Source organism: Heteronotia binoei, chromosome 4 (genome assembly GCF_032191835.1).
Source record: "Heteronotia binoei isolate CCM8104 ecotype False Entrance Well chromosome 4, APGP_CSIRO_Hbin_v1, whole genome shotgun sequence".
Taxonomy (NCBI): Eukaryota; Metazoa; Chordata; class Lepidosauria; order Squamata; family Gekkonidae; genus Heteronotia; species Heteronotia binoei.
This window is the reverse complement of record NC_083226.1, coordinates 44,074,040-44,095,815: the sequence shown is the minus strand read 5'-3', so window position 1 is coordinate 44,095,815 and position 21,776 is coordinate 44,074,040. Positions and strand designations below refer to the sequence as shown.

Below are 21,776 nucleotides of genomic sequence, written 5' to 3'. Positions count from 1 at the left end.
CAGTGTTGAAATGCAGAGCCAAGCAATGGCAAACCACCACTGAATATCTTTTGCTTGAAAGCCCTACATTGGCTGTGATTTGGCAGCAAAGAAACAAACAAATATTGCTTTTTGGTCCCTTGGAACAAGCACTGAAGAAGTTTCTGATCACTTCATGATAAATTACACATGGAAAGCATGGAAGACATCTGGGTCTAGTGTAGCATAGTAACTGAGGGCCAGCGCAAGAAAGGCACTGGGAGACCTCTATGTAGAGAGCTCTCTGGAGTCCCCACCCTATCCGTTTGCTTGTGAAGCAAACAGAAAGTGGTGGGGCTAGCAGAAATGTGGAATTGTGAGGCCATTTTTGAAGTAGGGTTGCAAGTCCCCTGCTTCCCGGAGCGGGGGATTTTTGCATGCAATTCGCGATGACCCCACCTGGAATTGACGTCATCAGAATGGTGGCACCCGTGCAGGGCAGCTCTAGACATTTCCAGGAAAACTCTATGTTTTCCCGGACGCTCTAGCCGTTTTCCCTCCCAAATGGCTAGAACATCCAGGAAAACCACAGAGTTTTCCCGAAAACGACTAGAGTGGCCCCGCACGGGGCACCACCATTTTGATGATGTCACTTCCAGGTGATTTCATCATGTCAGTGATATAGGGGGAGGTTCCCCGCCGGCACAATGTGGGCCGGTAGGTTGGTTTGGACCATGGGCTTGGCAGCCCTATTTTGAAGGGACGCTTAGTCTGGGAGCCGCCAATAGTTTCAGAGCACTGAAAAGTAATGTTTCTGATCCTGAACTATCATTACCTGTGATGTATATCCAGGCTAACCTCAGCATCATGTCCGATAAACCAAGACATTCAGCAAATTGCTTAGGCTATCCCAAGCCTCATTCTGAGTGGTCAGAACGCTTAGTGACTCACTAAGGGAATGTAATTCTTAGGATGCCTGTGAATGTGATGGACAAACCCATGCCTGATGCTCTCTATAGTTGAGAAGAAGGGAGAAGGAAGGAGGCAGCTGACTCTTTCTCTCCTCCCAAAAAGACTGCCTATACATACTGTCTTCATACTGACAGTGCAAAGTACGTTAGAGAAAGGTGGTAGAGGGTCGCCTCCTTGTTCTTAATAGAACCATCCAAGGCAAAGGGAAAAATAATAATGTTCACCTCACACTGATAGCGATCATTAAGAGATGCTGCTGTTCTGAGCCAAGCCAATATGGAATTTGGGCTCATTAATTGAGTTAATAAAGCAGGTTTCTGTACATCTCTAGTTCAGAGGGCTCATCTGTGTGATGGGCAAAACAAACCTAATATCTTTGGTTTTTTAAGATGCCGTAACTAGTGTTCACTCTAAGTTGAGTTAATGTGAGCTAGCTCACATTTTTTAGCCTATAGTTCACACTTAGCTCAGGAAAAAATGGCCCCAGAGCAAACTAATTTATGCAGTAGCTCACAACTTTAATGTCAGTAGCTCACAAAGTAGAATTTTTGCTCACAAGACTCCATGGCTTCGAGGGAACATTGGCTGTGACCACATTTAGGGACAGTGAAATGGGGTGGGATTTGAATAAATATTCTAAAGTCCACAAGCAAAGCTCCCACTGATTTTGGTGGTGGGCACAATGACTTTACTGGCTATGTTTTCAGAAGAGAAATTTCTCAGTTTTCACTTTACTTTTCATTCCTTCATTTTATACTTGCCTACATATGATCACGGATAGCTTTGGATTGCATTAGTTTTATGACAATCCCATTTCCTGGGAACATATTGTAAGCTCTTAACCTTTCTGTACAAGCACCAACGCCAAATACGAGGACTGGATGAAACAAGTTTTGATACATCCTTAGACACTATAGCCTATGTCTGTTTACTGACACCTCTGACTTCCCCATGAATCCCTTTTAGCCCTACAGGAATGCCACCTGAGCCTCTAAAATATTATTCTGATGCTCTGACAGCAGCTGTTTCATATCTCTCAGTCATAAAGAAACTGATTCAAATTCATTAAATCTGATAGCTTGCCTTTGCCTTCATGCTTAACACCCCCCCACACACACAAAAAAAAGAATGTTCAAACCTAACTTTCATTTGTGAATTATAAAACTTGGACAAATCACTTGTTGACACATTCTGAAGGACTGCTCATAAATACATGCTGTATAAATGCAAAATCTGAGTTGCTGGCCAAAGACACAAAGAAGAAATATGACTACACAAGAAAGAAAGTTGTATCAGAAAGCACACTAGGCATGCTGAAATAATCAGGACTTTTTTTGTAGCAGGAACTCTTTTGCATTTTAGGTCACACTCCCTGATGTAGCCAAGAGCTTACAGTAGGCCTTATAATAAGAGCCCTGTAAGCTTTTGGAGGATTGGCTACTACATCAAGGATGTGTAGCCTAATATGAAAAAGAGTTTCTGCTACGACCCCCCCCCCCCACCCTTCCACCACGAAAATAGAAAATAATACTGTCAAAGAAACAAGCCACTGTGCAGCTTTAAATATAATTTTAAAAGCTTGTCTCTTTGGTGGCAAGGGGCTGCTTCAGAGATAACCATATGGACACACATCGATTTTTATCCTATTTATATTGCTTTATCTGCATTTATCTCTTCTTTAACAAAAGCCCAACATTTAATTTAGTAAATAATCTTTTTTAAAAATATTGAACTAAAAAAAATTGCAAAGACAAAGCAATGTTGTTTTTTTATATACAATGTTGACAGAACCTCCAGAAGCTAAACAGTAAAAAAAAGTTTTAGAATGCTGTGTTGAGTCTTCCTTGACCATGAAGTTCACAGTTTTGATTCCTCTGCTAACCATGGCAGGCCATGTGCTGTTTCTGGGCATACTTACAGCATCCCCAAACAATATTGTCATGTAAGACCATTCAGGAAAGTTCTTTAAACATAGTGACAATCCAGGTGTAGACTTTTATTAGCCACATCTAGTACCTTGACTTGCACCCAGAATTGAACACATACCCAAGGCAGTTGCTGAATCACTGTTTACACCCTTTCTCAAACAGCCCTGTTAGAAGACAGGCTGCTGGGATCTGTGACAGAAGGAAATCCTGGATGTCCTTTTTATTTATTTATTTATTTATTTATTTATTTATAATCTCTTCCTCCCAGTAGTTTAGGGTGGTTTGTATGGTTCCCCCTTGCTTCAATTTATCCTCAGAATAACCCCATGAGAGAGGTAAGATTGAGAGAGAACAACTGGTTCTGTGAGTTGCATGGATATCAAGGATTTCAAGCCATGGCTTGGCTTTCCTAGATCATCACTTTAATCATGCTACCCCACTGGTTAATCACCTCCCTGCTCTTGCTAATCCTATGTATAATGCAATTACACTGGTGATTTGTACCTGCCTGCTCCCCTGCTTCTCTCCAAATGGACGGGAGGAAAAAGATCACACAAACTATGCATTCATCCATACACATCCCTGTGTCACAGTATCTTTTGGGGTCTGGTACCAAGGAGTGTCAGTGTCTAAACTGGCCTTACTTTGTTTTGAAGTATTCCAGATGTGCAGAAACCAAAATGGCAAAGAAGTGATTACAACAACAAATCTTCCTGTTAGCTGCCCCAGTCATGCTAATGGGGAGGCAGGCTATAAGTAATAAATAAGAGCAGTAGCTTTGCATTTTTGTCATGGGAGCAATGACAGCTGTCATAAAGCTGGGCATATGAAAGTTCATTAAATGGGATCAATGATTGACTGGTTGTTTAGTTCATTGAATAAAATGGCTGCACTTTAAAGGCAGCTGTAATTTCAAGCAATCAATCTCAAATATGGGGGGTGGGCAATCAACAACAGAAAAATGAAAAGTTACCTACCAATCCCCAAAAGAGTCATTCATGCTTCTCTTCTTACTTCTCAGGATCTGTTCAAATTTGAGATTATCCTGTTTTGTTTTTTTTTAAAAAAAGAAAGATAATTAGAGACAACAAGTTGGATAACAGTGTCAGAAGCTTCAGAGGGCATTAAAATGACAGTTCTCCTTCTCAAATACTGAAGGTGGGCCCTGGAAATGTTACCCGGGCAACTCCAGTTGTATCAGATGTAGTTATTTAATGGACGTCTAAATGGACGTCTCATGCTCCTTTTGTATACTAACCGTTAATGCAGGCTATACACAATTTTCAGAAATGAAGTAGCAGAAGCTGATATACATAAAGACAAGTAAAGCAGAGGCATGGAAATTTCATTGTGCGGATCATTACAGCTGCATCCATGTAACAAAGATTCTCCACTTTGTATTCATGGGTACTGAAGAATGTAGAGGCATTGGCAACGGAGTGTCCCTATGCAAGTTTTCTGTGCACTTCAGTCTCTGGTCACTACCAGTTTCTTTTCATTTTTTTCTGCATAGTGTCATCTGTAATTGCTATAGACTACACAACTATACCTTCAGCAAAATATAATTATTACTGTCAATTCACAGCTTATGAAGACCCCTGTAGGGTTTTCAAGGCAAGAGACATTCAGAGGTGGTTTGCTATTGCCTGCCTCTGCATCTCAATACCCTGGTATTCCTTGGGGGCCTCCCATCCAAATACAAGCCAGGGGCAACACTGCTTAGCTTCTGAGATCAGACTGGGCTAGCCTGGCCTAAGCAGGACAGGATGATAATTTAAGGGAGGGAAAACATTCTGGTGATACAACAGGGAAACTGGAAGCAATGAAGTGCTGATAGATAGAAAAAAGATGTCAGTGTAAGGACGACCTTTCAAAATGTGCACCTTCCCATCCAGATAGTGTGCTAATGTGCTTGGAGTGCATGGTCCTTGGTTTTTTTTTCCTGAGAGAGAATGAGAACCTGAACTGTGATGACTAGAAGACACTGTCAAGCATCCAAAAAAACCAGCATTCCAGGATGGAAGGAAAAATCCATATGAGAGCTGTCTATGTCATAGGGTGCATTCACACACACTAAATAATGCACTTTGCAACTGGATTTAGTAAGAATGGCAAAATCCACTTGTAAACAGTCACCATGTGAAAGCACCCATAGATATACTGTCATTCAGTCTTCAAAAACAAAATAATTTACTGTGGCATTAGCAGGCAAAAGGGTTTTTCTTTTACAAATTCCATTAAAGTAAATAGACAAATAAAAACATTTTTAAAAGCCCACAAAGTTGAGCAACTGCAATGGTTTCACAACATTTGGCTCCACAAAGAACTGTTTTCTCCAAGCTAATCTCATACCAGGGGTGTCAAACATACAGTTTGGGGGCTGAATCAGGCCCCCGGGCAACTGGCTGTTATCTACTTCCTTCTCCCTATTTCTTGTTTCCTTCTGCATAACAGTCTGCTTTGCAAGTCTTGCTAAATTGCACAGGAGCTACAGAACAAAACCTCTATTTTCTCCATTGGCTGAGGCTCCTCCCTTGGGGAGGAAGGGGGAAGGAATAACTTGCTTTGCCAGGCTCTCTCAATCACACAGCAGAACTACTGAGCCAAGCCTCTCTTCCTCCTGTTGGCTGAGGCTCCCCCCTGTCCTCTGGGGAAGTAAGGAAAGAGCCAGAACTTCCTCTGTCCAGTTCCCTGGATCCCATGGGAGAAATATAAAGAAAGCATCTCTAAGACCAACGTTAAGACCAAGAATGCTAACATTTTAAGCATGTTTTAAGTTTTTAAAAATATATATATCTGTGTTTGTCTTTGTTCTTTATAAAATTTGTATCTCTGCTACCTAATCTTAAATAGATACACACTTGGCCCAGCCCGACATGGCTTGGCCCAACCAGGTCTCATTTCTGTCAGATCCAACTCTCATAGCAAATGAGTTCGACACCCCTGTCATAGACAATTCTGTGGACACTGCTGAAGATCTCACACAGCATTTATTATACACATTGGGCCTCAACATTGCCCTGTATAAACACAATTTGCACATTCTACACTTGCTGCTATGAATAGCTGTGAGGGAAATAGCAGGGATGGCTAGGGTTTTCAATCCTCAGATGGGGGCAGGGGATCCCCCAGTTTGGAGGTCCTCCCCCTGCTTCAGGGTGCGGGAATATTCGCTGGGCATTCCATTATTCCCTATGGAGACCGGTTCCCATAGGGCATAATGGAGAATCAATCCATGGGTATCTGGGGCACTGGGGGGGGGGCAAAATCAGTTGTGAAAAGGGCAGAAATGAGATAGATCCTGTTTTGATACAAACCTTTTGTGTTCCCTTTTTACTTTAAAGCACAATGTCATCTATTTTTATAATCAGCAATGACTGTTTTGACGTCTTGAAGAAATCCAAATGAAGGTGATCCAAAGAAAATATATTGAAATGCTTTCCCCCCCTGCATCCAGCCATTTAATTCTCAACAGAACATTTAATACATATGTAGGACATTGAATAATCTAATTTTTAAAAATATGAGCACCAATTTTAAATAAAACTACTTGTTCAGGATTCATTAAGGCCTAATAGAATGATTTTTAATCAGGTTCACAAATGCCTTTGCCAGTATTCCCTCCCCCCATCAATATTAATCAGGAATATTTTAGATAAGTTCCTCCTAATTCAACAAACCTGGCTTTACTCAAATATCCCAGCAGCTAAGCAACATGACAACATCTATGCGGGCATATAGCCACAATGGGGCACAGTGGGGTCACGTCTCCCACACATGTGTCATGTCCCAGCAGATGAATGGAGGCCACTCTGGTGCTGCCCAGCAGTGAGCTGCGAGCCTGCAGCCAGCCCAGTCATGTGATCCAGGTGCTGATGTAGCCCAGCATCATGTAACCTGGGGTGGCTCAGCTAGCACAGATGCAGTGAGGCCACCACTGGCCAGCCAAGTCATTTTGAAGGGCTGCCCTGGGGCAGGCAAGCCATCCATCCAGCTACAGGCTCGAAGATCTTGGCACTTCCTGTCTCCTTATCCAGGCTTCTGGCTCTTTTCTCTTGCCTGCCACCTTAATAATAATAATAATAATAATAAATTTTATTTATACCCCGCCCTCCCCTGCCGAAGCAGGCTCAGGGCGGCTAACAATACGGTGACCAATGGTGCACCAACAATAAAACAATTACAGTAAAAACATTAAATTAAACATTAAATTAACCTTAAAAACCAGAATTAAACAATTAACTAAAACATTTTTGACGCTATCCTTGACACTCTTCTAGTTGATGTTGATGGCGGATTTCAGTTATTCATAAGCTAATTTAAAAAGGGTGGTCTTGCAGGCCCTGCGGAACTGATCAAGGTTCCGCAGGGCCCGCACCTCCTCTGGGAGTTGGTTCCAGAGATGTGGGGCTGCGGCCGAAAAGGCCCGAGAGCGAGTATTCTGTAGTTTAATTTGTCTTGGCCCAGGGGTAGTCAGTCTGTTCTTTCCTACTGACCTCAGTGCTCTCTGGGGTTCATACGAGGAGAGACGGTCCTTCAGGTAGGCTGGTCCTCGGCCATATAGGGCTTTAAAGGTGATAACCAGCACTTTGTACTGGACCCGGTATACAATCGGTAACCAGTGCAGTTCGCGTAGCCCCGGCCGCACATGTTCCCATCTTGGGAGACCAAGTAACAGCCTGGCCGCCGCGTTCTGCACTAGCTGTAACTTCCGGGTCCGGCACAGAGGCAGCCCCATGTAGAGGGCGTTACAGTAGTCCAATCGTGAGGTGACCGTCGCATGGATCACCGTTGCTAGGTCCCGACGCTCCAGGAAAGGGGCCAACTGCTTTGCCCGCCTCAGATGGAAGAAAGCTGACTTGGCAGTGGCTGTTATCTGGGCCTCCATTGATAATGAAGGCTCCAGTAAAACACCCAGACTCTTCACCTGCTGCGCCGCCTTTAGCTGCACACCATCGAAGGTCGGGAGAGATATTTCCTCCCCTGGAGCGCCGCGACCCACACAGAGAACCTCTGTCTTTGCCGGATTCAGCTTCAGCCCACTCAGTCTAAGCCACGTTGCGATAGCCTGTAACGCCCGATCCAGGTCTTCCGGGGGGGAGGCGGGCCGGCCGTCCATTAGCAGATAGAGCTGGGTGTCATCTGCATATTGGTGGCAGCCCAGCCCAAACCTCCTGGCAATCTGGGCAAGGGGGCGCATATAGATGTTAAATAACATCGGGGAGAGGACTGCTCCCTGAGGCACCCCACAATCTAGTGTGCGCCTCTGGGATCGTTCACCCCCGATCGCCACCCTTTGTCCCCGACCCCTGAGGAAAGAGGAGAGCCATTGTAAAGCAGACCCCTTAACCCCAATGTCGGCGAGGCGGTGAATCAGTAGCCGATGGTCGACCGTATCAAATGCAGCCGACAGATCTAATAACATCAGCACTGCTACACCGCCTCGATCCAGTTGCCGTTGGAGGTCATCTGCCAAGGCGACCAAGACCGTCTCCGTCCCGTGGCCCGGTCGGAAGCCAGACTGGCACGGGTCTAGGACAGAAGCGTCATCTAGAAATCTCTGTAGCTGCAACGCCACTGCCCTCTCGATGATTTTACCTAAAAATGGTAAATTAGACACCGGTCGGTAGTTCGCCAATTCGGCCGGGTCTGCTGTTGATTTTTTCAAGAGGGGACGGACCAAGGCCTCTTTCAGAGGCGTTGGAAAACGCCCCTCTAAGAGGGATCTATTTATGATGTCCCGTAGAGGACATCTAAGCTCCCTCTGGCAAGATTTAATCAGCCAGGAGGGGCAAGGGTCCAGATCGCATGTTGTTGGGCGAGCAGCGGAGAGAATTCCATCAACTTCTTCCAGGCTGAGTGGGTCGAAGTGGTCCAGCAGTGAATCCGAAGACAGGCGCGGAGCCTCAGTCTGACTTACTGTATCTAATGTGATAGGCAGGTCTTGGCGGAGTGATGAGATTTTATCTGCAAAATATTTCGCAAATGCCTCACAGCCAATCTCCAATTCTCTAACATTTGGTTTGCCTTGTGGCAGTGTTATAAGATCTCCAATTACCCTAAACAATTGTGCTGGGCGCGAATTTGCAGATGCAATCTTGGCTGCAAAGTATTGTTTCTTTGCAGCCTTGACTGCCATCTCATATGACTTCATAAACGTTCTATAGGATGTTCTCGTCACTTCGTCCCGAGTATGCCTCCACCGCCTCTCTAGTCGTCTGAGCCCTTGCTTCAGCTGGCGTAGCTCCAAGGTATACCATGGAGCCAGCTTCCTACGAGGGCGCAGAGGGCGCCGGGGTGCGATTTCGTCGATGGCCCTGGATAGCTGATCTTGCCAGACTTCCACCAGGTCATTGAGGGAATCGCCAGTGGGCCAAGGGTCCCTCAGGGCCGTTTGGAACCGTTCCGGGTCCATCAGGCCCCGAGGGCGAGCCAAAATAGGCTCTCCGCCCATACAGGGTTGGGGCGGCACCTCCATACGGGCCTTAAGGGCTAGGTGATCCGACCATGGAACCGCTTCATCTGCGATATCGTTCACCAAAATCCCAGACGCAAAGATCAAATCTAGTGTGTGTCCGGCCTGATGCGTGGGTGTTGTAACAAATTGAGAGAGTCCTAGTGTCGCCATGGAAGACACTAGGTCCATCGCCTGAGTGGAGGCCGTGTCGTCGACATGGACATTGAAGTCGCCCAGGACCATAAGTCCCGGGCTCTCCAATGCCCAGCCCGCCACTGCCTCCAATAGTGATGGTAAGGCGCTGGCTGGTGCGTTAGGCGGACGGTACACCAGCCAGATCGCCAACCCCTCCCCAACATCCCACCACAGACCGACACACTCAATGCCATCGATCTTTGGGGCCGGGAGAGCCCTAAAGGAGTAAGCCTCCCGTATGAGTAATGCCACCCCTCCCCCCCGCCCGTTACTCCGTGACTGGTGAAAGACCGAGTAACCTGGGGGAGTCATCTGGGAGAGAGCTACTGTCTCTCCATCCCGCACCCAGGTCTCGGTCACGCAAGCCAGGTCCACGTCCTGCCTAAGCAGGAACTCCTTAAGGGTTGAGGTCTTGTTATTGATGGACCTGGCGTTGCATAACACCAGTGACGGAGACGAGCATTTCCTCTTAGGCCCACTACCTGCCACCGTTGGGATGGGCAATAGACTGGAAGGTGGCCGAGCACTGATTTGTCTCTGTCTCCTTCCCTTATATAATTGTCTATTCCCACCGTCATATCTTCCCCTCCCCAGGAGCACTGGAATCCCCTGGGCCAACATCTGCACTCACTTGGAGTGGGCTCGCAGTATACTCCTCACAGTTGTTCCTAATTATCCTCACCTGGCTTTCACTCTATCCTCCCCTATCTGTTCTTCCAATACTTGCTGCCAGTTAACCAATTATCATAAGTAATTAATTTAGTAGTCCACTCAGTTTCCCTTCCAATTAACTAGTATAATATTAAATTGATCAATTTCAGCACCATTAATAAACAGACCATCCCTCCCCCTTACCAATTGATGTGCTGGAATTATGAATATAATTACATATAAATTAATATATATAAATATATTGTAAAAATCAATCACTAATTATTTGGCTAAAAAATCCAATAAATTAATTAATAAATATCTTTAGTAACTTCCATTAGCAGCTAGCAATCATTTAACTCAAGTTCTAGTCCTTAGGAGTGGCAGTGTATATTGTCTCTGGGTTGTAGGATTTAAAATCGTATTCAGTCTTGGATGTTGATAAAGTGCAGAAGTCAGTGCAATTAATACGTGCAGTTGGTAAAGTGCGGTTGATAGGATGTTGGCAGAATACAGATACCAGTGCAGTCGGTAATTGAGCATATTCCTCTCTTCTTGTGGCCAGCAGGCTCTTGGGTTCCCCTGGGTCCCGTACAGGGCCTCTCTGCTGGGGAATGACCAAGCCGTTGAATCCGCCGCTTCAGACCACGTCCGTCGGTGGGGGCGGGACAGATGGAGGGGAAGGCGAGCGAAGGTGGAGAGAGCAGGAGTAAGGAGCAGGAGGAAGCGAGGGGGGGCGGGAGTCAGGGCGTCCGAAGCCCCGAAACAGTAGGGGAGTGAGGGCGAAGATCGAAAACGTCCTAGGGACGAACCTCCGTGTTCCCCTTTCGCCCAGCCTCGCCGTCGTTTCCTAGCCTCCGCTCGTCGTATCTCTCGGCCGACGCCACAGCTCGTCCTCGGCGTTCTAGCCGGGCCGCTCCTGCCTCAGTATCGCAGCAGCCTCCTACCTCCCAAGGCCTCCAGCCTCCACAGCCCACTGTCCGTAGCTCCGTTCCGACTGCAACCCGCAATCTCACCAAGCTCCTCTCGCCGGGCTCCCCGCACGGCGGCCCGCGAGCGCGTCTTTCCTCTGCCTCAACACCAACCCAGTCTCTGCCTCCGCTAATCACCGGTGGGCTGCCTCCGCTAATCACCGGTGGGCTCCACGTTCGTTCCTTATTAGCCTTTAAGTTGTTAGTTCTTTGTTGTTCTTTGTTGTTATTTGTTGTTATTTAGTCGCTGTAGTCTGGTCAAGTTAAAGTTGTTAAAGTTGTTAATCCTTCAGTTAAGTTTGTTGTCGGCGGGAGCCCTAGCGTCTAGGCTTCTACCGCCGCCGCCATCTTAGACTACAATGGTCTGCTGTGCAGACCAATGAGTGCATGGTGTAAAAGAGTGTACACCTTTGTTCACCCAGCAGCGAGGTGGGAGCTGCCTTGGTGATCTGCTGCTCTGAGATGCTGCATGCCCAGCTCCCAGCCAGATTTATTGTGGGCGAAGTGGGTATGAGCCTGCTTTGGCCAGGGGCAGCAAGGGAAACCTCAGGCATGAAATAGGGGAAGGAGAAAACTTGTGGTTACACAAGCTCTGTTGCCACCAGGGACCTCTCTACACACAGCTCAAAAATGTATGAGCCCTTTTATTGTATTTTTTTGTGATGTCACACCCCACTGCGCCAGTGGTGCCCCCCAGTGACATTTTTCTGGCTACTGGCCTGCATCTTTGAACAATAGAACTTGATCCCTGACCCCACCTCTTACCTGGCAAAGCAACAACTTCAGTGACAAAAGAAAAGTGTTTCCTAAAAAGCAAGTTTGGGGGGTTAGTGGAGACTCTAGTACAGACAGAGGCCACAGTTTGGGAAAGGAGGGGCATCTCACCCTGTCCCTTAAAGCGCGTTATATTCATTGAATGTTGCAGTTATATTTCCTTAATAAGGGACATAATGGCGTTTGAAATAGGGAAATGGCACATGGAAGTTTAAAATTATAAGATCAAGAAAAGAAGAGAAGCCGCTTCTTCCTGTGCTGCAAACAAAATGCCTGTCAGAGTCTCTATCAGCGGTAACTCATATACTGTTGGTACTCATGCTCAGAGCTTTGAAAGACGCGTATGCACACAACATGGTTCATAGGGGAGTAATCACAAATTACCAGGATAGCATCTAAGAACATTTCCACTGATCCAGAATAGCCTCATGTATTTTCCTGACTTCTATAGGGCAGCCAGATATCTTGTTCCCCATGCTAAAATAAATACATCTTAAGCATTGACAGTGATATTTGTGACCTACTATAAAACACTTTGGTTTTAAAGGTCTGAATTACCAGAGTTCACACTGACTAGTGTTAAAAAGCTTTCAGAGGCTTGCAGAGTTTTAAATGCCCAAATGCAAATGAGCTAAGGATGAGCTGTGCTAGAGTTGTTTTCTGCTCTCTGCACTTCTGCAGTGAAGTCAGTTTTGACACCTTGGCAGACATGTCTACATTTTTGGAGGAGGCAGTCTTTGGAGGAAGGGTCCTGGATTGGGCCATACTTCCCCCTATATCCAAAACACCCATCCAGTTGGCTAGTATTTCCCACATCAGTGGGTCTATTGTGATATACAGGGCTTTTTTTGTAGCAGGAACTCGTTTGCATATTAGGCTACACCCCCCCCCCCCCAATGTAGCCAATCTTCCAAGAGCTTACAGGGCTCTTCTTGCAAGGCCTTCTGTAAGCTCCAAGAGGATTGGCTAAATCAGGGGTGTGTGGCCTAATATGCAAAGGAGTTCCTGCTACAAAAAAAAGCCCTGGTGACACCTATTCACAAGTATATGTGTTTCCCTGCTCCTGAGGCAGTTCTGCCTTCAGCAAACAGAAGTGGTGGCTGGGAAGGTCCAGGGTAACTATCTGCACACAGTCTGACTTTATATGGAACTGCTGGACTTGGTCCAGGTGGGTACCCATGTGGGTCTGAAGGAGCAGAATCAACTTTTGAGATAAGTGGCATCTTTAAGACCGATCAAGTTTTATTCAGATTATGAGTTTTTGGGTACATGCACACATGATTAACACTTCGTTGGTCTTCAAGGTGCCACTGAACTCAAACTTTGTTGGACTTGGTGAGGCTCAGTGGTGGTAAAACATCTGCTTTGCATGCAGAGATCCCAGGTTCAATCTCCACCATTTCCAGTTAAAAGGATCCGGTCCTATATGATGACCCGAGAGAGCTGCTGCCAGCCAGAGTAGACAATACTAACTTTAACAGACCATTGGTTTTACTCAGCAGCCTTTTCCACAAGGTATAGTGAACACATGCATGATCTGCGTATGGCACACACTTGACCAATCTTCAAGGGTGCCAAGTACTGTAATTATCATATTCAATGGATGTAGGACTGAACATGTGATTTAAGCCCCACATTTATCTAAGTACTGGCATTCAGTGTTATTTGTAAAATGCATCCAAGTCGGCTTTTGCTAGAAACAGGATGCACAATGGATTTGAAGTTACTGTATGATGTGAACAGGGTTAATATGAGACTTCTTCAGGTGTCCTTGCGAGTGTATGTATGGCAGCCACTGCTGCTGTCCTGGAATTCCTGGATCATGCTTTTGCTTCTCTTTCTCTGTCTCTATCACTAAGCATCTGTTTGCTTTGTACCCCTTTACTAGGACCAGGGCTGAACACCAGAACAATTAACACTGGCTGCCACCATATATATGCAACTTTGAGGTCACTCATTTACCGTTTTCACACACAGCTTACTTCGCAGTCACAATCCTGTTCCCTCCGCAGCGTCGGGTCGGATTTCCCACCATCTGCGCCGGAGTTACAGGAAGTGCCGCAGCTTTTCTTAGCAAACATAAACTGGGTTTTAGCGGTTTACGTTTGCTACGCAAAAGCTGTGACACTTCCTGTAACTCCGGCGCAGATGGTGGGAAATCCGACCCGACGCTGTGGATGGAACAGGATTGTGACTGCGAGGTAAGCTGTGTGCGAAAACGGTCACATTTACTTATGGCCAAAGGAGGGAGGTAACATATCTCTACCATCTTATAATCAAAGTGTATTCAGACACGTTTTAGCTGGCAAACACTCATCTGTTCCTCAATACTTTGCTAAGTTCAGGGCTTTTTTTGTAGGAAAAGCCCAGCATGAACTAATCTGCATATTAGACCACACCCCCTGACAGCACCATTGTTTCACACAGGGCTTTTTTGTAGAAAAATCCCAGCAGGAACTCATTTGCATATAGGCCACACCCCCTGACACCAAGCCAGCCGGAACTGCATTCCTGCTAAAAAAAAACCCCTGGCTAAATTTATTCTGGCAGTCTGCAGAAGACAAATGATGAATTCAAGACCATAAATTTCATACAACACAGCAGTTAATGAACTCATAGGTAAATAATCTGTGATTTTTCTAATATGTTTAACAGTTGCTTGGTAATAGATTTTTATTTTTAGATCTTGCCACCACCAGCTATAAGTACAATCTGCTGGAGAAAAAACACATTTTCAGCAACTGACTGTTGTACATGTTTTCTGAAGCTTAAAGAATATCACATGTGACTGAAATACAATTTCACGTATATCATCTTTCAGGTTTATACATATTAGCATTGATGGCACATTAACGTAAACCATTTCTGAACACCTTATGCGGTTTTCACATTAAGATATTCTACACATTTCCTTTGATAGCCTTGGACTGTGTCCAGATTCCATCTAGCACAACTATTCTTAACCATCCCTTGCATCTATAGATCATCAAATTGTGATCTTTGCCAATCCCTCCAGAAATATCTCCTTAAAAAGCTTAATACATGTATTTGCAGGTATTGGAAAACTGATGTTCTCACGCTGTTCATTTGCATAATTATATCCTGATATGAAAAGATGCTATCTATCATAAAAATGGTTTTCAAATTCAGCTAAATTATGTCTTTTCCATACTTCTAGGTTTCCTAATAACCCTGAGTCTGATGTCTTCTGACAGTAGTGAATAAATGCTAAATGGTGAAACATTCGCACTTAGTTTAGATTTATAAGTTTACCAAGACATTAGTATAGCTTAGAAAAAAGCCTTATCTGTTTTCCTGGGAATGACCTATTTTATGAGCAAGCATTTTCTTTTTTAAAAAAATTCTGAACACCATATTGTTTAGTTCTAAATGTCAATTATATTCCAAGCCATCCTTCTCTGAGTGTCATAACAAAGTACATTCCTTTTCAAAGCATATTTTCTAAGAAAGCCTTTTCTTTCTTTCTTTCTTTCTTTCTTTCTTTCTTTCTTTCTTTCTTTCTTTCTTTCTTTCTTTCTTTCTTTCTTTCTTTCTTTCTCTTTCTTTCTTTCTTTCTTTCTTTCTTTCTTTCTTTCTTTCTTCCTTTCTTCCTCTCTCTCTCTCTCTCTTTCTCTAGAAATCGCACTTAAATACAATTAGTGAAATATCACTGTCAAGAACTCAGGTCAAGTTATTAACAACAGGGAGAGAGAACTATATGGACAAGGTTTTGGAAATGCCCCCATGAAAATAATTCCAACCCAGAAAATATTACATTTATCCTGGACTGCACCTTTTTTTTTGATTTCTTTAGAACTTAGGTTTAACATAGTTAGCCTTATAAAGCTTGTTCAAGATATAGGCAGCCATGGAATGATGGAAAGCTAGTAGGTCTTTGTATGACATTTCAGAGACTTTTTTCCTTTGATAATGCATTGGTTACATTTATGGAATTATGTCACCAAATATTTAAGGCCTTGGTTTTTCTATGGCATTCCAGTAAGCAATAGCAGTTCATCTTTCAAAGAATTTACCTATACTGCACACCATGACCGTAGATTTGATGTTCCCAATTATTTTTTTAAGCAGATACACCATCAAAATGGCTAATAGTACAAGAAGCTCTTGCAAATATGTTTGTATATCATGCCAGTGTTGTAACTACTTCCTGAGTGTGAAGGCTTATTTTAAATTTTTGATGCTCAAATTGAGCACCTGTAATTTTAACACATTGCTCTATGTCTATTGCAATACTGAGTTTTAGAGTTTGTTCCTCGTTTCTTCGGCTGTATAAACAGCTGTTGCTGGTTTAAAAAAATCCCTCCAGACTTATTTTTAATACATGACTCCCTTGCCCTTGTCAGACGGTTTATTGAATCCTTAGCGTACTTTGCTGCGCTTGCCAAATATCTGATATATATGAAAATAATAATATATATCAAAGTACCGTTCTTAAAAGAGCTTGAGTGTGTTCATTTTTATTTATGATCCTGCTTGCTGCTGACCTACTATTGTCCTCAAAACTATTAGAACTTTGGAGCTGAAAAACAATTATTGGCTGATTTGTGATAGGGAAAGACATCAAAATTAATCAATTCTTTAATCACCATACTAGTGAGTTTTTGGAAACTAGATAAGGATTGCACTCCAAATATAGTTCTCTTTAAACATGAGGGTTTCAATCTGGTATACAGATATGACTTCAAGTCTAGCAAGAGATCTTTTCATGTACAATCCAGAGTTTCACTCATGGAGGAGATGTGGACACAGATATATCTGTATAAGTGTCATCAGCCACACTGTGGTGTTTGCCAGTATGCTGTCTTTATTCATTTTCTGATGCAGATGGTGTTCTGCATTCTGATCTAGGGTACTTGTTTTTGTATACTATTACTGCTGCCATTGGTTCTTAATGTTTTGGTCCTTTGGATCTGTTTAGAATGAGTTAAGACAAGCAGCAGAAAATGTACCAAGACAAGGGTACAGTGATTTGCTTCATTGCAAATGAAAGTTTCACCAGATGTCAATAGTCACTATAAAATGAACAGATATAATACAAAAGCCAGTGGCCGCCTTGACAGCCCTAGGTCTCTCACAGTATGTCATGGACCTTACCTACTACTAGGATGGCCTACCCCTTAGGCTGATGTATCCAGACTGCCTTTGTGAAGTTTCCTGCTGCCGTGACTGAAACATCTGTCAAAGTTCTGGCTGATCACCAGTATTTACAGATGGTTCAGGCAATTGACATGGCTGCTTCCACAGGTGGTGGTGGAAACATTGTCCAGGAGCCCATGGTGGCTATCAGCAGTCCTGTTCACCTATGTGAGTGCCACAGGCTCAAGCATTTGTTGTCTGCAACTGCTTTCTGGTTGCCAGCCCCCAAGTCAGGGCTGTAAATTGCTGGAAATTACAACTGATCTCCCAAACTACAAAGACCAGTTTCCCTGAAGCAAATGACTGCTTTGAAGGGTGGACTCTATGGCATTATACACTGCTAAGGTCTCTCTCACGCATCTCCTGCCTTCCCCATGCTCCACACTCAAATCTCTAGGAATGTCACAACCCAGAGTTGGCAACCTACTAGCAAGAGATCAGACAAAATGCTCCTAAGTAGGTAAGGAATCAGTGGGATCTAAGAAGTTTGGTTCCTGGCACTAGACTAACATGTATCCCGTTTCCTCAAATAAAAGCCTGGGGATGTCCAGCCCTCACCCACTGAATTATCTTACCCAAGAAATGAACATTAGCAACAAGGCAGTAATACTCAGATCTTACAGTAAAGTGGAGGGGAGAGATGTCTCACAACTAGCCCTTTCAAAGTAGTCAGTTGGAACTCTTTGATGATGTAGTTGTATGTTTATTATCTCTCACCTCCAATTAATTTGCCCTTTGCAGGTTAGCTAAGCAAGGGAAGGCAAACATTATGCTTAGAAAATTTATAAAAGGAGGTTATATTTAACTTGAAACAACTGCACTGGCTGTCAGTTTGCTCTTGGTATGAATTTGAGGTGGTGTTTTTGACATTTAAAGCACTAAATGAACTGGGACCAGGTTATCTGAAGACTTGCCATATCTCATATGTTGCTTCTAATAATTTAACACTCCTGTCATAGAATCTGTACTACCTGTTATCTGTATCAAAAGCAAGGTAGTCTCTTTTAGGGATATTCATTTGGATATTTTCTGGTCTGAAAATATATCTGAAAAATACCTTATTCAAGTATCTGGATGGTATCCAGGATATTTCATGATACTAAATCTGTTCATGATATGAAGTCCATTTGGAATGGACGGGATCTAAATCGAAAGTAAATAAATAAATAAAATTAAATAAATAATAGATCTTGAAAAATTTCAAAAATAATTGGGAATATTTGGGGTCAACATTTTAAGGCTCCCAGCACTGTTTTTCTTCAGTTTTACACTGTGTCTGTGTCAGTATGTTCTTGCCAGTTTTTGGTATTGGCTTGCCACATTGGATTGGTGTAGATTCACTGATCTAAAATTGGTTCTGTTAGTCTTGCAACACTATGTTCTTTGCTTGTTGGTTTGTGCTGGACTATCTACTTTGACATTGGATTGGATACTCTGGTTTGATATTTGTTGGGCTTCCAACAAGGTTTCTTAAATTCATTTCACTTGGATTCTCTTTTGACAGTGGGTTTATTTTATTTATTTATTTATTTATTTATTTGGGATTTGTATCCCGCCCTTCCCACAAGTGGCTCAGGGCGGCTTCCAACAACTAATCAACATAAATTTAACAATTTTAAATATAAAACAATTAAATAATTAACATTTAACATTAAAACCAGTAACATTCACTTCATAAAACAATACAGCTTAAAACCAATAACATGTCATTTTATATAAACAGATGGCTGGCCAGTTACGTCAAGTTTTATCCCAGCTAGGTGTAGGCTAGCCGGAAGAGGGTCGTCTTACAGGCCCTGCGGAATTGAGCCAAGTCCCGCAGGGCCCTCACCTCTTCCGGCAGCTGATTCCACCAAGTGGGGGCCATAACGGAGAAAGCCCTTTCTCGGGTGACTTTCAAGCGGGCTTCTTTTGGCCCGGGGATAGAGAGGAGATTTGGTGTTCCTGACCTCAGTGCTCTCTGGGGAACATGTGGGGAGAGACGGTCCTTCAGGTAGGCAGGTCCCAGGCCATATAGGGCTTTAAAGGGCTTTAAAGGTAATAACCAGCACCTTGTACCGGACTCGGTACATCACTGGAAGCCAGTGCAGAGTCCGAAGACCCGGCCGAATGTGTCCCCACTTTGGGAGACCCAATAACAGCCGGGCCGCGGCATTCTGCACCAGCTGCAGTTTCCGAGTCCGGGACAGGGGCAGCCCCATGTAGAGGGCATTGCAGTAGTCCAACCTCGAGGTGACTGTAGCATGGATCACTGTTGCTAGGTCATCACGCTCCAGGAAGGGGGCCAGCTGCCTTGCCCGCCTAAGATGAAAAAATGCGGACTTGGCAGCGGCTGCTATCTGAGCCTCCATCTTTAAGGAAGGCTCCAACAGCACCCCCAAGCTCCTGACTCTGTCCGCCGCCATCAGCGGCGCACCGTCAAAAGCTGGCAGGGGGATCCCCCCTCCCGGGCCACGGCGACCCAAGCAAAGGACCTCTGTCTTCGTTGGATTTAGCTTCAGCCCACTCAGTCTGAGCCACTCAGCCATGGCCCGTAACGCCCGGTCAAGATTTTCCGGGGCGCAGACCGGCCAGCCGTCCATTAGTAGATAGAGCTGGGTGTCATCAGCATACACCTTCCTTCCCCTTAATGTCTATAGTACGCTGTTTATAGCCAAGTTGTTCTTCTTATGGCAAGCCTTGCTTTGTTGTCTTCTTTCTGTGTGTATGTTTCTCAAGTTCTTAACTTAGTGATGCTATTAAAAATCTCACCTGTTTTTATTATAGCTGTGTCGTTTCACAGATTGAGGTCTGATAGGTTTTCTGCATGGGTTCTTAATATTTACTGTACCTTTGTGTTTAATTTGTTGGAAACCACAGTAAAGTGATCATCCTGAGGGGTAGGATATATATTTTAAACATAACGATAAATAGAACCTTTGGGTTTGAACACTACTATTTTAAGGGATGCTATCAGTGAAAATTCTCTCCACTGTATATTACAGATTTTTACTGACAAAAACTTTTCTGAGGCAATATGAAACAGAAAACTATCCTGGGTCTTCTGTCCATCTAAGCCACATTAATAATTTTACCGGATTTAGCTCAGTCAAGGAGGATTCTAGCAAGTTAGCAAGCCATGGGAAAGATCTTGAGTGAATTGGCACCGACACTATGGTTTGAGTTTTTTCTAATCTTTTGGAGACTTAATGTAATGCATGGCCCTTTTTTAACAGTTCAGTATGCCATTTTTTAAATTATATGAAAAGATTAAACAAAGCTTAAATTCTAGTTTAAAACAAAATGGCCATGCAGCTTAGTGTCCACTGGGTACTGTAGTTCTGTTATGCCAACACCCCGGCTGGGGACCTTGAAAGGGGCGCAAGTTCAGGCTGCAAAGAAAGGATGTGAAAGGAGAAAGGCTTCTTCGTTACAAAGCAGCATTCAGTTTTCTAATCTCTTATAATTTGGCTTCCCTTGTTCAAACTGAATGCTGCTTTGTAACGAAGAAGCCTTTCTCCTTTCACGTCATTTCTTTGCAGCCTGAACTGCTGCCCCTTTCAAGGTCCCCAGCCGGGGTGTTGGCATAACAGAACTACAGTACCCAGTGGACACTAAGCTGCATGGTTGGAAACTTAATGTAATGCATGGCCATTTTGTTTTAAACTAGAATTTAAGCTTTGTTTAAGCCAGGGTCAAACCCTAGTAGTCCTACTTAACTAATTTAAGACTGAGCTGTTTAAATGTTTATATCCTGCTGTTGCCCCGGTGTGTGTGTGTGTGTGTGTGTGCGTGATCAAACCCAGTTTACAAGGGGGTGCAAAGTATAATAACAGCAGAACTACAGAACACACACCTTTTGTCACGGCAACAAAAGTATCGTTTTTATTATTTTGCTCTTAATTTCCTCAGAATGTATGCATTTTCTGAATGTTATTTATTCATCACTGATCAGCAAGATACATTTATGCACATAAATTATGTACATTTATACACAAAAACTGTACATGATATGCTGTGGAAACTTGCTGGCTGACCTTGAACCAGTCGCACACTCTCAGTCTAAACTGTCTCACACAGCTGTTGTGAGGAGGGGGAAATGATGTAAGCTAGTAGGGATGACTAATTGGGGAAAAGGTGGAGTCATTAATGAAACAAACAAACAAGCAAACAAATACAGATCAATGCCATATGCACTGCAAAAATACCCTGTAAAATATGTGTATGGCATGTGTGCAATATGTCTATACAAACAACCCTACAAGTCCAACTGCAAAAGCTAGAGAGCTACCACTATTGACAAAAGTATATAAAGAGACCAAATAGAGAACATTTGCCCATCCCCATGTAAAAGACATTTCTAATGAGCCTATTCAAAAGTAAGTGACTAGAGCTCCAAGGGCACCAGGATAAACAGTTACTACCAGCATATTAGCAAAGGAAATAATAAGCAAGCTCTATTTTTTTCCTATGCACATCTGCTGCCTTTCCTCTGGGAATTATTCAGCTTACCAATTGCTGTACATAATATTGCCTGTCTCCTTCTTCTTCTTGTTGTTCCCCAGAAGTGTATGTGCAGTCCCACCTAAAATCACTTTAACTGGATTCAGTGTAGAAACCATGCTCTAAGAAAGGAAGCAAAACTCATGCCTGTATCTCAAATTAAAGATTAAGGCAAATAACAGGCTCTTTAGAGTTCAGGATCTTTCCATGGTTAAGGACTGTGACAAAGCC

At 43.8% G+C, this 21,776-nt stretch overlaps 1 protein-coding gene across 10 annotated transcripts in view; it reads right to left on the bottom strand.

Moving 5' to 3' along the window:
• LINGO2 (leucine rich repeat and Ig domain containing 2) overlaps nucleotides 1-21,776 on the bottom strand; it is an 888,319-nt gene that overhangs the window by 406,543 nt on the left and 460,000 nt on the right. For 8 of the 10 annotated variants that reach the window (XR_009555328.1, XR_009555327.1, XR_009555326.1 and 5 more), the window contains one exon: nucleotides 3,836-3,903. The exons of the other annotated variants lie outside the window; for them this stretch is intronic. The gene's annotated coding sequence lies outside the window, so the exon portion shown is untranslated. The remainder of the gene's footprint in view (nucleotides 1-3,835; nucleotides 3,904-21,776) is intronic. 10 annotated transcript variants of the gene reach the window in all.